This window comes from Choristoneura fumiferana, chromosome 5, assembly GCF_025370935.1.
Source record: "Choristoneura fumiferana chromosome 5, NRCan_CFum_1, whole genome shotgun sequence".
NCBI classification, from domain to species: domain Eukaryota; kingdom Metazoa; phylum Arthropoda; class Insecta; order Lepidoptera; family Tortricidae; genus Choristoneura; species Choristoneura fumiferana.
In genome coordinates this window covers 10,477,866-10,490,628 of record NC_133476.1, presented here as the reverse complement: position 1 = coordinate 10,490,628, position 12,763 = coordinate 10,477,866, and positions in this window count along the sequence as shown.

Below are 12,763 nucleotides of genomic sequence, written 5' to 3'. Positions count from 1 at the left end.
ACCACGAGCTTTGCGGTGAAGGATAACATCGTGAGGAAACCTGCACAAACCTGCGAAGCAATTCAATGGTGTGTCTGAAGTTCCCAATCCGCACTGGCCCGCGTGGGAACTATGGCCCAAGCCCTCTCATTCTGAGGGGAGGCCTGTGCCCTGCAGTGGGACGTATATAGGCTGGGATGATGATGATGATAATACCTACTTAATGTATAAATTGGGTCCCACTCAGCATAATGTTGCGGAAAGCCACAACGCTGTTTCACAGTGGGACCCATTTAGAACTAAACATAATACACACACACTGACGACACAATGCTGTGTCAATTGTCCGCTAATACCCGCACTATCCGCGAGATGGCGGCGCCATGTAAGCCAAAGTGCGGACGTGAGCGCGCCGCCGCAAAGACTAAAGCTGCAGAGGGAAATGTTCTCGATAAATATTAATTATGAGAGTAAATGGAATACAATAAATAAATATCACGGGACACTTTACACCACACAAACCTACAAATTAAAATGAACAAATGTTTAATAACGGTTTCTAAAGAAAATAAAAGTCTATCACGCATAATTATTGCAGGAAGAGAGAGAGAAAGAGAGAGAAACATTTATTTACACATATCCGATACACATAAAAATACATTAGATGGAAAAAAAACATCGAATAGTATAAAGTGGACCCACTCATCATAGTGTTACGGCAAGCCGCAACGCTGTAGACACACTAACTTATGTATTAAGAACAGTTCTATCAGACCACATTTTTAATTTCCATTCAATTTTTATGGAATAATCTAGAAAAACTAACAAAAATGCAACGTTGCCAGCTCAGCAGGTAAGCAAAGCTTGTACGGTCAAGGAAACTGTGTGGAACCTATTTGCTACTAATGTCATATTGACATCCTATACATCTGCCAAAGAAATCATAGTGAAATTGAACATGAAAAGGTTCCACCCTGCCCTGGTACCTACGTGATTTCTGACAGTTACCTTGACTATACTATGGGTACCTACTAGGCAACGGACATACTTACTTAAATACATATTAAACACCCAAGACCCGAGAACAAACATTCGTATTATTCACACAAATATCTGCACCGGCCGGGAATCGAACCCGGGATCTCAAGCTTCGTAGTCCGGTTCTTTAACCACTTGGCTATCCGACTGTCAAAAAAACCTTAGAAGGAATAAAAGGTTTTTCTTTTTCTTTGTATTGAAAAGTATGAGACAATACAATGGCCACTAGCACGTTTCATAACCAACCGTCGCAGTCGCGGGTCATGTATGCGCTTGACGTTCCGTTTCTGACACGTTCCTATTACGGTCATGGCATGATACGGTGTGGTATGTAGAGACTTTAAATGTTCTTTGGTAGGTACCATCGGCCAAATAAGTGGTCTATCAGTTTGTAAACAAGTTCCTATCAAATGAATCCCAACTATTATTATAAACGCAAAAGTTTGTAAGTCTGTTTATTTGCTTTTTTTTTTATTCGACTGGATGGCAAACGAGCAAGTGGGTCTCCTGATGGTAAGAGATCACCACCGCCCATAAATATCTGCAACACCAGGGGTATTGCAGACGCGTTGCCAACCTAGAGGTCTAAGATACCTCACGTGCCAGTAATTTCACCGGCTGTCTCACTCTCCACGCCGAAACACAACAGTGCACTACTGCTTCACGGCAGGATTAGCGAGCAAGATGGTGGTAGCAATCCGGGCGGATCACTGGGAATCGAACCCAGGTCCTCGGTATTCCGTACCGCGTGCTATACCGCCACACCACTGCTGGTCAACGGCACAGACACGAATTTCCCCTATGCACCTCATATCTCAGCTTGTTTGTTTCTTATGTTAGCCACTTAAGGACCTGGGTTCGATTCCCAGTGATGGTCTTATTTTTCTGGTTTTTCTGTGCATCTATATTTCAGTTTGTATTTTCAATATAGACTTAAATCAAATTTCTGGATGGTCTAAATTAAAATGGTGTATTATTTTGAGTTGATGCGGTGTTGGTCTGGGAGTGCGTTGGCTGATGGTACAAGATTCAGTTTCTTTGACAGTGACCAGTCTGTCTGACCGCTCTTTGACATCATCGCCGTGCCGTCACGCAAAGTTCTAAGACTTTATTACAGCACTAGCTTTACTCTATTCGCATGCGTAGGCCAGTTTACCTTCACTTGCCCGAATTTCATTTGCCCGAATTCCACTTGCCATACCAACGTTTGCCTTAAAATATATAGAACCGTGCTGTTTTCAGGATTTTTTTAAATGTCATCATATAGAATGCAGTAGGTTAGGTTAGGTTAGTTTAATATCAACTCTGAAGAAATTACTATTTCGGAAATAAATTACTTTATGGCAAATGAAAATTCTAGAAAACGATACATTCGGGCATATGAAATTCGGGCAAACAATAGAGACCGCGTAGGCCATTAGATGAGATAGTCGAATTATACGATTTGAGTCGAATAGGGAATATGCATGCATGGAACACAAATACAATACAGTGCACACTAATAACACACCATCAACCAACTCGCTCTTGGCCGGTTCTATCGTTAAGTATTTTTTTTTTATTTTTATTTTTTTTATTTTACTTGATGGAAAACGAGCAAGTGGGTCTCCTGATGGTAAGAGATTACCACCGCCAATAGACACCTGCAACACCAGGAGGATTGCAGATGCGTTGCCAACCCAGAGGCCTAAGATGGGATACCTCAAGTGCCAATAATTTCACCGGCTAGACTCTCCACGCCGAAACACAACACCCCACATTATCCCACTATTATTATTATTTGTTTTATTATAATATTATAAATGCGAAAATTCGTAAGTCTGCTTGTTTCTTTGTTACCTCATCACGTGTCAACCGCTGAACCGATTTGGATGAAATTCGGTTTACAGGTAGTTTAAGTCCGGGGAAGGACATAGGATAGTCTTTATCCCGGAAAATTACATAGTTCCCGCGGGATAGCGATAAACGAATTCTACGCGAACGGAGTCGCGGGCAACAGCTAGTGGTTATTATTTGATTAAAGCGGTCAAAAATATTAATAATAATCTGGTTAAGAATATAAACTACATTCTAGAAATATTGATTTTATTATTCGAGGTGTTAAAATAAGTGATATTCTTCATATTCCTTCTCAAAATGAAGTCGCTGCAGTAAAATATATAGACCATGAAGCTAGTAAACAAAGGAGTAGGCTGCTAACAAACTAATAATCCTACCTAACATTATAAAAGTGAAACTTTGCGCCGTATCAGCTGCGGATTTGATTCGATAGATGGCGCTGTGTGCATTAAAAATGCGCTATCGTTTGTTTTTCTTCTGAATATCTTTCGTCAACAAGTTATAAAAAGAAAAAAATTGTAATCTGATTATTAATACTAAACTGCCAGTGTTTTTTTTTGTGATCACATGTAGGGATTTAATTCATTAGTTTCTTCGGAGGTCCGGTTTTTAAAGTAATAATACCATTGCGGTCCGTTTCTACTTGAGTTTATTAATCAAGCAATGTTATTTCCAAAAAGTAACAAGGATTTTTTAACGTATCAATGTGAATTATTAAATTACGTACTCAATAATACAAGTTACTGTTTACTTGAGGTCCGCACAAAATAGGCTGGCGCGCATCCGGACCGCAGTCCGCCATTTGGTGACTCCTGCTGTAAAACTATTCAGCATATTATTTCAGGACTATCCTGTAGAACCGATGTTAGATTCGTTTTATAACAATCCTGAAGTACTTACTTACACATATTAAATATATTGACCCGGATAACTCACGTCTTAAATCGAGTTTAGCTCGACATGTTTACTGACTTACAGTTATAAAAAATAGTTCGTTCGTATAAAACAGTTGGAAAATGATCATTGGTTTTTTGGAGTCTTTTTGTATTTTTTATTTCATAATTTGATTGCTTAGTAGCGACATCTCTTGTCTGGGTGAGCGGAGCCGTTACTATTATATTTAAGGGGCTGTTTCACCATCCATTGGTTAGTGTAAACTGGCGTTAGGTGTGATGCCGTCTCTATTTGTTTTGTTCGAATAGACGTAGACGGCATCACATTCTAACCGTCGCTTAACACTAATCAATGGATGGTGAAACAACCCCTAAATATGTCAAATTTTTAATTTTCAAGCAATTTTCTCATAATATTGTGAATATATAGGTAAAAGCTGATATTGTTTTTTTTTTTTTTTAATCAATTTGCATAAATTGCATGTTGATTCGTCGACTGAATACTGGTTCAAAACATGTAGTAATTAAGATCTGTATTTACGTATTCTAAGCAAATAAATCATTCTTTCTTTCTAATGAATTAATGATAGCAGTGGGGAGGCATTTTATGGAATGAAGTTGCACTACTCAAGTTCGTTTTTCGTCCGTCTCCAGTGGTGACTGCTGTGTCGCGGCATCTCCCGAGCTATTCGTATGCCGCTTGGCAGAGCGCGCCGTTATGCGTGCCGCGTGTGGCGCGTGCCGGCTGCTGTGGGGCGGGCACACTTCACTGCGCGTTACGGACAGGGTGGATAGTACGAAATTCAAAAATGGAAGTTCGTATCGTCGTTCCTCTCACTCTCGTTAGGGTTCCGGAGCCAAAACGGCAAAAACGGAACCCTTATAGTTTCGCCATGTCTGTTTGTCTGTATGTCTGTCTGTCTGTCTGTCCGTCCGTCCGCGGCTTTGCTCAGGGACTATCAATGCTAGAAAGCTGTAATTTTGCACGGATATATATGTAAACAATGCCGACAAAATGGTATAATAAAAAAATTTAAAAAAAAAATTTTTAGGTTAGGGGATAGACGTAAAGTGGGGGTGATTTTTTTTTCTCATCCAACCCTATAGTGTGGGATATCGTTGGATAGGGTGGACTGCAAACAAATCACTGAATCAAAAAATTTGGATGAGAAAACAAAAACAAAGAAGACAGACAGACAGACATGGCGAAACCATAAGGGTTCCGTTTTTGCCATTTTGGCTACGGAACCCTAAAAACCGGCATATTTTATATTCTACACTCGGCTTCGTCCTCAGTTTGTTTTTCTTGTAACATGGCTAATCGTTTCTAAGTACTATAATTAATGCCTCTGAGAGCATCGGTAATAAACCGCAGAGCAAATAATCTTATTTCTTCACTTCCATCTTGAATCCTCAAAGTCCATTGTTTTACAATCGCGTAGTCGCCCTACTTATAGAAGACTTAATAAAACCAAGCACTAAAACATTTTGAACCTTTTTCCGTATGACATAAGGATCAAATCGCTTTAGCTCGTATTTTAAATTTTCCGAATCGTCGATACTTGAAATGCCTATATTTGAAACTGTGTTCTATGCGCATGAAATAAGGTCGAGTTTAATTTGTCAATGGCATTTCTATACAGACAGCTTAGTAGCAAAAGGCGATAAGTAGAAATTTTCCCTTTTTGATTTTGAGCTCTAAAAATGGACAAATAAGTCAATTTTTTAAGTTGAGGTTTTTTATATATATCGGTTATAAAAGTAGGGGTCAAATTTCTATGAAATGAAGAGGCTAAATGGGGCTGAATGGAATTTCCTATAAATGGGTTAGTCGGTTCTGTTCCGACCTTTTTGTCGTAGGTACTAGCCGGAAGCGGAAATGAAGATGGCATTGAAATATTTTGAAGTTTAGGATGCGAACAGACGGACGTACTACTAATACTAAAGGCAGCGATCACATCTCGTACCTATTACAAGATGTTTTATATGTTTTTCATCACACTTGCTCGTAAACAGTGTCGAAACATGCAGGCTACCTTGGTTGCAACCCCCCAAATAAAACCCTCGACCTTAATGTGCTTGTCATGAAACCCGTGGTCGGTCGCATGAGTCATTGCGCGTACAAATTTTCTTGTCATGAAGCCCAAGGTCGGTAAATGAGTAAATGCCCGTACTGATGGTGCTGCGCATGGCGTAGCAGCAGGACCACATGCACACGCGGCTCAGGCACATGCTGCGGGAGGGGGAGGGCGACGCTGCCAAGAGCGCAGCCTATGATATCGCCAATATTTGGAAGAATTATATTTTTTCTTTTAGAAATATAAAATTTTACTCGCAAATGTGATGAAAAACATTGTATGTCGCACGGGCGGTACTATAATTACGAACATCGACTCATTAAAGCCCTCAGTCTTCGATTTCGGGCTTCTAATAGACTCTCGTTCGTAATTCCTTATTTACCGCCCTTAAGACACAATGTACTATTAAAAATTAAGGGGGGTTAAAGTAACGCACCTAACTACCTATTTCTCTAACTTATTCATGACATTAATTTAATTAAACTAAAATTCAGACTTTGTTAACTTTCTAACAAAATTATAATTGCCAGCAATGTACAGCAATTAAATTGACAAGTAATAATCAAAGTATCTGTCGGCTGTCATTTATACTTACAACTTAGTACAAACATCAAAAATGTTACTTAATTGTTTCTTCGAATAAACCTTTTAAAGTAAGAAGAAAAAAAAAGTCGCTGATTTAATGTCAGTCAGTTTGCGAGTAAAATCTATGTTTTAGTTGTAGTTACATGTTTAGTTTTAGTTTTATAACTAAGGGACCCCATACATCCCTCAAAGTCAAAGTCAATTATTCAATTTAGGCTATAACAAGCACTTATGAATGTCAAAAAAAATCTACCACCGGTTCGGAAAAACCTCTGTTGAGAAAAATCCTGCAAGAAACCAAGTTGTATTACTATTCTTTTCATGTAATTTTTTCTTTAATTATACTGTAGTTTTTAAGTTATTTATTTTATTTGAAAAAAAAAAAAACTTTCTGTCAAGTTTCTTGCGGCGTATTCTTCATAGAAATAATGGTCGTTCCGAAAGCGCTGGTAGCTGGTAGTTTAAATAATAACGTGTAAAAGTGCCCATTGCGGCCTATTTACTGTATAAATGATTTGGATTTACTTCTTTGCTTCTGTCAAGGGCCACACCCGGTATAATATTAGTGGAATTAGTTGTGTAATAATAATTAGTAGGTACATTTACTCTCAAGACTCGCGTCAGTCCAGTCTCCCGTCAGGCGTCAGGCGTCAGGCGTCCGTCAGTCGTGAGACGCGACCGCGGCCGAGTGCAGAGCCGTGTAGCGCGGACAGAGACTGTCGTGGAGACGACGTTTAATTGTTACGATTAATAATTTTAAAATGTAAGGTCGACTTTATAAACTTGTAAGCAAGAATTCGATCAAAAATTTCTGAACAAAGTCAAAGTCAAAGTCAAAATATATTTATTCAATTTAGGCTATAACAAGCACTTATGAATGTCAAAAAAAAAATCTACCACCGGTTCAGAAAAACCTCTGTTGAGAAGAATCCGGCAAGAGACTTACCGAGGTATATTTTTTTAAACACGCTTCTATGCCGTTAAAAATAGTCGTGTTCAGATATTTTTGTTCAAATTTTTGCTCACAGCTTTATGAATTCGACTGTACGTTTGTGTAAGTATATCATCATCAGCCTGAAGACGAGCACTGCTGAACGATGGTCTCCCCTTTGAAAGTCAGTACACCTTGTGGATGGCCTGCCAACAATTCGTCTTTCGGTGCGTGGTGCCATTTGAGGACTTTTATATCTATGTACGGTTGATGTCAAAGATATAGATAGGAGTATGAGTGTCAAAGATAGTGGAAAATTTTCCTGACAAAAAGTTCCTAGTCAAAATATCACGAGCGAGACTTATCACGCTAACACACACGAGTAATATTTACCTCGACGTTTCGGCAACATTACAGTGGCCGTGGTCACAAGTAGGCTACTCGTGAGGTAAATATTACTCGTGTGTGTTAGCGTGATAAATCCCGTTCGTAGTATTTTTACTATGAGTGAAAATCACGAAAGTTCAAAACGTTATAGAAAGTTCCTTAAAATTATCGGTCTGGCTCACAAAATTTCACGAGACTGTAGATTAGTAGATGAAGCCTTCCGCTGGTTACCCAGACAGACATATGAAAGCATTTCAGCCCAAGCCGCAGCGGAGACTTCGCGCTTATTAAAAAAGTAAATTAAGGTAAAGAAGGTAAGGCGAATGAAAGTTTGCTGTTTGGAATCGCTACATCACACAAAAACTGCCATATATAAAAAAGGAATAAATAAATACATATTTATTTAACAACAATACAAGTACACACGGCAGGAAGGATAGAGTGCTTGGCGACCGCATGTCGCGACGTGCTACGCTCGTCGCGAGTAGCAGCGTTTTCCACCATGTCGCGAAAACTGTCACCTATGAACAAAGAATGAACCCCTCCGGAGTCTTCCGTCAAAATCGTAAAATTTCCAGTGTCGAAATTGTGTCCAAATCGTAAGAGGTCCATACTTATAGCGTCCAAGTTGTGCCACGTTTTCTCGGGCGGTCCAAATCGCGGACTAACCCATCGTATGTTTAGCTCTGAATGTGTGGATTTAGGTATAAACTATTCATTTAGAAAGAAAGAAAGAAAGAAGAAAAATACATTTATTCACAACACAAGCAAGACACAACAATAGTATTAAGTACAAATAGACAACATGTAGAAAGAAGTATGCGTCATTGCGGTTGTGAATCGGACACTGGCTCAGCATAATGCTGAAGCGTTAATATTAAACACCCCAGCGCTGATTTTCAGCCAGCACCGTTGGTGACCCTCGGACCGCTACAAAGATATACTACACAGTTTTTACTTACACATAAGACTACATAAATAAAAAATTTGTAAACTATGAAACAATTATTTATTTTCTGGCATTTCTCTTCTTCTTCAGCCCATAGCCACCCAAACCTGAGTGTAGGCATCCTGCATTGCTCGCCACTCATCTCGGTCCAGTGCTCTCCTCATCCAGCACCTTCCCGCCACTTTGACCAGGTCGTCGGTACACCTCATCTCCTGTCTACCAACGTTTCTTCGCCCGATTCTGAGTCTCCACTCCATCTAAAGGTACAATTGAAGTAAAAACTATCCTAAAAATAACTTAATATATGCGATTCGCCCATGTCTTGACCCTGCGGAAGAGTGCCCATAAGGCTGATTTAATTTCCACGCTGGATTATTATCTTAATATTTACGTTGTATAAGAAATGCGCCGGCCCTATGGTAAATATGATTTAGATTAAATTTGGCAAACAGTTTGTAACCTAGACTAAACTAAAGGGGACATATCTGAATATTGAAAATTAATATATCTAATAATAATAAGAAGACAAAGAAAACTTACCTAAGAAACCTTAACTAAATATATCTATGTTACTATAAAAATAAAAATTATAAAAAGAAAACCCCGTCCAAAAGATCTGCCTGTGGCAGAGTTCCCATGATGCTGGCCATATTACCCCTTTGGACCGCAAGTGAGATCCGCTGGGATAAATACGTACCAGCTCTTGGGTCCCCAGAGGTGTCGATCTACCGGGAAGAAAGGGCCTTTATGAAACACTTCATATCGGCTGACCAAGGCCCTAAAGTCTCAACAGCAAGCGCCGCAAAGTTAAAATCGATATATCAATTTTCGATATTCAAATACGTGCCCAAACTAAAACTACAATAAATCCATTAAATATAATGTCAAACTAAATAATATTTTGAAAATAAATATCAATACCGACTCCACAGCTCTTTTGTTCCCATTTCATCATCCCTAAGGGTCTGTTTAAGTGGTAGAGGGGGAGGGAAAACCACGCAGCGGCGAGTGCGAGAAGGACGGGAGATGAATACGCAGGCGTGAATTATAATAGGAATAGCTGAAATTCGATCTCGGGTTGACCTACTGTGAAAGAGGGCTTCTGTGTTTTATTATTTGTAAGCATCTGGCCGCAAGTTCGTTCTCTTTCCTACTAATATCAAAAATAATCATCATCATCATCATATCAGCTGCTTGTTGTTTATTTACTAGCTGTTGCTCGCGACTCTCCGCTTAGAATTCGTTTATCGCTATCCCGCGGCAGCTATGCAATTTTACGGGATTAAAACTATCCAATATCCTTCTCCGGGGCTCAAACTACCTGTATGCCGAATTTCATCTAAATCCGTTCAGCGGTTTAGACGTGATGAAGTAACAAACAAACAGACTTAAAAAACTTTCGGATTTATAATACCTATTAGTGGGATAGCTCCTAGCTTTTATTTAGTTTCACCTGTCCCGTTGTCTGTCTGTCTGTCTGTCTGTCTGTCTGTAATTAAATCTTGCAAGTTAAATTCGACCAACTTCCAGCGATTGACTTGAAATTTTGTATACTTATGTATATACTATACTATACTATAATTAGGTAGTGACATCCTGATAGTCCGGCCAGGAACGTCTCACAGGAGGGAGCTCTTCAACGGTTAATGGCATCAACTTGAAAGGTATGCAAATGTAGTTTGGGTGACAATACAAATACAGTCGACAAAAAGTACAGTCAGCAAAAAAAGCTTGTATTAAAAATGAAACTTTTACTAAAACTTATTATTAGATAACAATAGTCAGAGTTCCAATGGGTAGATGGTGCAGCATTAAACCTAATCCTAATCCGTTTGGTAAGTCTTAACCGTCTCGTGTAATGTCTGTCTGTACGCTGTGTAAAGGTCGTTAATCCTGCCGTGAAGCAGCAGCAGTGCTTACACTGTTGTGTTTCGGCGTGGAGAGTAAGACAGCCGGTGAAATTACTGGCACTTGAGTATTCCTCTTAGGCCTCTAGGTTGGCACGTATCTGCAATACCCTGGTGTTGCAGATGTTTATGGGCGGTGGTGATCTCTTACATCAGGAGACCCACTTGCTCGTTTGCCTTCCAGTCGTATAAAAAAAAAAAAAAAAAAAAGGTGCGGCTGAATCATCGCGGTGAAGCATAGTCCTCACCGCTCGTGCTGAGCCTGAAACTTTTGCCTCAAGGCTGAGCATGTACAGTCACTAGCATTAATATCTGCCACAACGAGCGTGCAAAAATATCTGACATCCTTCCGGCCCCAGAAATAGAGTCGTATCAGAGATTTCTGCACGCTTGTTGTGTCAGATATTGGTGCTGGTGACTGTAAGTTCTCACTAATATGTATGTGTTTTTATGGGCAATAAATGTTATTCTTTAAATTTGGAGCTAAAGTGGCTTACTTTCGATTTGAGAACTATAAAATATGTAACCTAACCTAACCTATATTTCACCTAGAATCTCATAAAGTACTTGAACTGTGTGATACCACAGCATCAGCAGGCAGCAGTCATTAAATCCGGCAATAAAGGCTGACCATGTGTCCTGGTTGTAAAAGGATATGAAAAGTAAAACTCTTTATTACACTGATTTATGAAAATACCTTGTGTGGCCTCTAGTACGAGCAAAAATTAAAACATAAGTAGATCGTCCGCGTCAAACTGAACAATTAGTTCAGTGACTTTTAAAAATAATTGTAGACTATGGCCAGTGGCGTAGCTACCAAGGGGCTAGGCGGGGCAGTGCCCCGGGGCCCTCAAGCTTAGGGGGCCCTCGAAATTCTGCTTTATAGCTGATGATAAAGTTGCTTAGCATTTTTAAAGTATTTGTACCTTACCAGTTTTGATAGCAGTGGGCCCCATTTTTTTATTTGCCCCAGGGCCCTAGGTTACCTAGCTACGCCACTGACTATGGCGTCAAATTATTATGAGTTTAAAAGCTTGATGCGCTTGTTGTTGGTTGATTAGTGATGTAAAAAACGTTCTTGATTGATTTCAATGAATTTAATAAAAAAAAGGTTACAATCTGTATGACACACACACGCGCACGTTAGCAGCGAACGGCAAAGAGATGAAGAGTAAAATCGAGTGCGTCCGCTTCCCCGCGCTGCGTCTCACCCCCTCGGTCGCCCGCCGGTTTGGTAATATTCCCAATATAATGGAGTCTGAATTTTCCCTTTTTCATACAAATTAAATACTGCTATCAATGTACGCCATCCTAGAACACAACTGACGTCGCCTGTCACGCTACAAACATCAAGCATTTTGCTTTACATTGCTTCTTCAAATAAGCTTAAAAGTGTAATAAAAATTAAAAAAATATTTATTTTTAAAAGTCGCTGAAGTAATGTTCAGTTTGACGAATATGATCTATGTTTTAATTATTTTCTCGTATTACAGGCCACACCCGGTATAAGTACTATATACTTCAGCATTGCACCCAGAAGTTGAGAAAAAAGAAGTTGAGATGTCGATGCTCAGAAATTTGATTTAGAAAACAACAAAATCACGTCATGAGATCATTAGATTAAAAGATTACCTAACCTAGCCTACTGTGTTCTATAAAACCCATAAGAAGATATAATAAAAAAAAAAATGGTTTCGGAGAAAAAAGAGTCGGGAAATGAAACAGTTTATAAATAATAGATAATTAATATTTCTGCGAAAAGGCAGGACATCATAATGATAATGATGCTACGAATATTATAAATGCGAAAGTTTGTGTGTGTGTGTGTGTGTATGTTTGTTACTCCTTCACGCTGGCTGGACGCATTTGGATGAAATTTGGTACTTTTTATCTCGATATTCCCATAGGATGGGGATAAAATCTCGAAGTAACAACCGCTGGGCTTAGAGTCATGAAATTTGGTACAGTAAGTTGTTCTTAACACAACCTCAATGAAGATCACGATATAAATTTTGGGAATTCCCATGGGAGTTTTGTAAAATCCCGGAATTTCAATTGTAACTACCAGATCAAGTTTACGCGTGTGAAGCCGCGGGTAAGCTCTAGTAATGATATAAATGTACGATCCGATACGACTACACCTCGGTAATAGACCGACTAGTTTCAGGCTTTTCAGA